The following is a 5,205-nucleotide window of genomic DNA, read 5'->3' as shown; positions in this document are numbered from 1 at the left end:
AAAGCTCAATGGTCCCCACTTCGAAGGACGCCTCCTCTCACAGAGGATTCTGTTTGCTTGCTCTTAGTCTCCCACCTATGAACTGTAATAAACTTGCCTCCACAATTCACTCTCTGTGGTCCATGAGTTTCATCCTTCAAACTCGTGAGACGAGAACCTAAAAAGCATGGATTCGGGATGACTTTTGTGGTTGTTAAGTTTTCCGGGACTCTAGCCCCTCAAGCGAAGGGTACCAGGTTCAGAAAAAGGCTGTTACTCTTAGAGACACCCCAAAACATCTGGTATCAAGACCTGTTGTAGTGTGCAGTTACTCCAAATTTTTATGTGTATTGTTTTTTACTTGCTTGTATGTATGTGCACCAAGTATGTCTACATGCATGCATGTTTGTGTACTATGTACATGCCTGGTGTCCATGGAAGCCAGAAGGGCATCAGATCCCCTGGGATTGGAGTTACAGATGGTTGTGAGTTGCCACATAACTTCTGGGAGTGGAGGGATGCCTTTGATGCAGATGCCCAGGGAGTTGGAGCCACCTGATATGGGTGTTGGGAACCAAACTTGGGTTCTCTGTGAAAATAGAATGCATTCTTAACCGCTGAGCCAGCTCTCTACCCTGTCCCCACTGTTTCTTTCTAAGCTGGTAGAGAGGGTGAGTGTCACAAAGGGAAGTCCTGTCTAAAACAAAAAGGTGACTTAGGATGACTTATGGTGTAGAGTGAAATCTTGGCACAAAGACTAAGAGGCCAAAGAGCAGATTATGAAAGAGAGCTAGGAGCTCACATCATGATCCTGCCTGCTCCAAAGCAAACATGCTAAAGCATTGCTGTTTGATTTTACTTATCTTTAGTGCTAAGGACAGAGCTTCATGCATGTTAAGCAAGTGCCCCACTTCTGAGCCACAAACCCACCAACACTTAAGAGTTTTATTTATTTTCAAGTTTTAAAATGATCTTTTATGTGCATGGGTGTTTTACCTGCATGTATGTCTGTGTACCATGTGTGTGCAGTGCCAGGTAAGACCAGAAGAGGGTGTTGGATCCTCTGGGACTAGAGATATAGGCGACTGATCATGAGCCACCACCCAGGATAGGGAATTGAACCCAGATCCCCTAGAAGAGCAGCCACGGAGCCAGCTCTCCAGCCCCGACTTGTAAATTAGAAGACGCCTCGCACTCCTAACATCCAAGGAAGATAATGGCAAGACAGTTCCCTTCCTGTGAACTTGGGAGAACTGGGCTCACGGATGCCCACAACTCTGGTATAAACTATCTCCTATAAGGGACTTCTAGAACCTGCTGAAGGAGAGTTACCTATTGAGTGTTTAGTGAGCTATCTCTAGCTCTAGACATCGGCTCTCCACACTCAGCCTCCTTCTCTTAGCTTCAGAATTATTTCAATCTACTAACTTCAGGCTTTTGTTTATTTGGCTCAGTTCCACCTGTCTGGTAACTTCAGACTTGGGGTCTCAGTCCCTTTTGCCGGGTACTCCTATCAAGCGAATGTTCTCCATCACTCTTCTCTTTTAAAAACACACTGGCAAGAAGGCAAGATGACAGAACCCAGCCAGAGACTTAGGGGAGAACAGGGGTTCAGGCTTCAGGTAGTTGCATTCTTTCATTACACCGAAACTCCCTGAAGAACAGACACTGGAGTCCATCCTGAGGACTTTTTTGTAAGGCAAAAGTTTTTGCTTAATCTGGGTCCCAGTCAGCCTGTGGGAAGTGTGTAGGTGATGGTGAGATGTGCCCTTGCAGAAGTACCGAGAGCATTATGCAAGACGTGCAAACAGTGGGCATGGAGTGAGCACTTGGTAAGCATGGCTACAATCTGCTTGCTGGCTGAAAGACAACCTTCGAGCCTACAAACCATCTAGACGCCTGGAGAAAGGGACTTAGGGGCAGGGAACAAGACCGCCCATGGCTAAGCATGCTCCTAGCACACAGCAACTTCACAGGCAGGTGATCCATTGTGATTTTTGCTTAAAAACAAAACAAAACGGGTCAGGGGGATGGTTCACTTGCTGACAAGTTTGACAACCTGAGTTCAACCCCCATGATCCACATAACAAGTTACAGTCCATCCAGGACTGTCCACAGTGAGACCATGTCAGAAAAAAAAAAAAAAAAAAGAATCCGTTAAATTTATTCGATAATTTCATACATGTATACAATGCAATTTTGGGTCTTTTTGAGACAGGGTTTCTCTGTGTAGCTAGCTGTCCTGGAATTTACTCTGTAGATCAGGCTGACTTTGAACACTCAAGAGATCCACCTGCCGCTGCTTCTGGAATGCTAGGACGAAAGGTGTGTGCCACCAACTGGCATAAAATGCATTCTTACTAATTTTACCCATGTCCTCCCTTCTTCCCGTCACCCTCTACGTTCCCCACCCCCAGTACGACCCATTTTTCACATTCACATCTTCTGTTTTGTTGTGTGACCCTCTGAGTCTAACCAAGGTCATGTGTGTGACCATGGGTTTGGAACTATGCACTGGAGACTGACCAGCTTCTCATTAGGTCCACAACAGAAGATATTGACTCTCTATCTCCCAGACTCTATCTATAGCCAGGAGGCCCCGTGAGCCTCTCCTGTATCCATGATTGACTAGTGACAGGCCATTCTTATACAGGCCTGGTGCAGGGAGATGCTGGGAATTTATGATTGCAATGGCCGTGTCATGCCCAGAAGATGGTATTTTACAGTCCTTCTCCCTGTCTTTCGGCTTTTACATTCTTTTCACCCCTAAACTTTAGAGGGGAAGGCATAAATGTCTTACTTAGGGCTGATCATCCAACTGTCACTTAGTCTAGGTACTTGAAACTGCTCAACTTTTGAACTGATGTGTGAGCTATGAAGATATAACTAGAGCTAGTGGCACAGCGACACTCGGTGGACAAATGAAGAACTGCATGTTAGTCCCATGTGAATATTGGGATCCCAACATTGAGCCATGGAGAATGTTCCAAGGGCCCCAGGTTCTCTGTTACCTAGTTAGGTATATTCAAACTTTTCTTAGCAAGTTCGATAACCACCTGGGAAAGGACACACTGCATTCTGTGAGTGGGTATAGCTATTCCTTCTTCACAGCCATGTCCTTTCTGCCTACAGCCTAAGAGAAAACTTGGGACATTTTGTTCTCTTTAAAGAACAGAAGGAAGGGGACATAGTTATTTTAGTTGGGACTAGCATGTATAAGGTCCTAGGTTGGATTCTGGCACCAGAGGGGAAAAATGGACAGAAGAAAACCAAGTGTGGTGCCACACACCTATAATAAGGCTGGGTGGTAGCAAGTTCAAGACCAGCCTGAGTTACAGAAAATCCTGTCTCAAAGTAGCAGGAGCAGAGACGACTAGCCAGCCTGTCAGCAAGTTTCCACGTGCTCGGTCTAGCTCCCTGGGAGCTACAATTTGCAGAGAACTCTTAGCAATCTTTGCTCATGCTGGGTATTTCTTCTCAGTAGACTGACTGAAAAACAACTAGAAAAAAATATGGAGAACTATTATAGCTTGGGTACAGAGTATCCCCACAGCTCATTTGTTTGAATACTCACTTGGTCCCAGCTGCTGCTGGTGTGTAGGGAAGCTGTAGAAACTGGGAGGGGTGGATGTCTGTGGGTGGGATTTGAAGTTTATAGTTTAGCCTGCCCCTGTTCTCTCAGATTCCTGGTCCATAGCGATGTGAGCAAGCCACCTCATACGGCAGCTGCCACAGCCTCAAGCTGTTCCAAACCATGAGCCAAAACAAATCCTCCTTTAAGGTGGCCATAACAGGAAAAGAATCCATACACTGCCAAAGAAAAATCACCTTTAAATCATTTAAGATAATAAAAGTTCTTTCAAATAGAGTCCACAGGAAAATTAATACATTTGCAAGTTTTTTTTCCACTCTCGAATTTCCATTTTATTTTATTTGAGACAGGTTCTGTAGCCCAGGCTGGTCTTACTTGCTCTCCTGCTCCAAACACTGTGATTCACTACTGCAGGCAGAAATACAGAGGAGGCTACAGAGAGCATCCTGCTGTTTGTGCTAGACCAAGAACCAGCATTAAGTTGAGAGGCGACTGGGGCTGGAGGTGGCTGGGGATGTGGCTCAGTGGTAGAGCTCCTGTGTGACACAGGTGAGGCACTGGGTTCCATGCCCAGCATTTAAGGAGGAGGAGGAAGGAGAAGGAGGACTAGTGAGATGGCTCAGCAGGTAAAGGTGTTTAGTGGCTAAGAGCACTGGTTGCTCTTCCTTAGGACCCGAGTTCAATTCCCAGCAACCACATGGTGGTTCAGAACCACACCTGTAACGGGATCTGATGCCTCTTTCTATTGTGCAGACCTACAGGAAGACAGAGCACTCACATATAAATAAATCTTTAAAAATTTTTTCAATTATAATTGGACTGAATCTATGATCTTTTCCCAGGGATCACAAACTCTATAACATTTGGAGGCCCCAGCAAGATCTCTGGGAGACCCAAGACTGAGGACCAGGATAGGCCCCAGAGGGAGCAAGTCTAAAGTGGAACTTCATAGGCCCTAGGGAGCCCAGACTACAGCCACCCCAAACATGCAAACTGAAAGTAAGAACTGGCAGCCAATATGCTTCTGAGGCTGAGACTGATTGCTGAGCTGCTCTGTTCTGTTTGGAGTCTGGGCATTTGGAGAGGCAAAAGGCAAGAACTGATGAGACTGTGGACCCAGGCTCTGTGGCAGATTTTACTGCCCTGATTCTGGTGGATGAGTGAAGGTGGCCACCACATGTCTTAGTTTACCTGGTCTTCTCCGACTGTGTGTCGTACTGTCCCTTCCCATTGTTCCTTGCTGTCTGTTGCATTTGTTTTCAAGTGTTGCTGCAGAGATGGGAATCGAACTGAACATAGCCAAGTTGCCTCTGAACTAACTGCACGTTACAACATTTTCAGGATTTCTGAGAGGCAGACTGCTCCTGGCTGCCCTCTGTGCCAGCTCTCCTCGGAGCTTGCTCTGTCGCTGTTGCCCTTACTAGCTTGCTGCAGCCCTCTGTTTAAGTCCTGCAGGTACAGCAGGCACTTTCTATGCCTCTCGTTTGTAATCCTTTCCCCTTGCTCTCCTTCTGAAAGATGTCTCTTTTCCTATTTATTCTATCTCCCAGCTGGCTCCTGTCTGTGACTGTGGAGCTCTGGCTGACATCACTCCCTGTGTCTGTGCTGGGCTGGGGTGATGCAGACATTTCAGA

Source organism: Chionomys nivalis, chromosome 1, assembly GCF_950005125.1.
Source record: "Chionomys nivalis chromosome 1, mChiNiv1.1, whole genome shotgun sequence".
Lineage (NCBI taxonomy): Eukaryota > Metazoa > Chordata > Mammalia > Rodentia > Cricetidae > Chionomys > Chionomys nivalis.
This window is presented reverse-complemented; position numbering follows the sequence as displayed.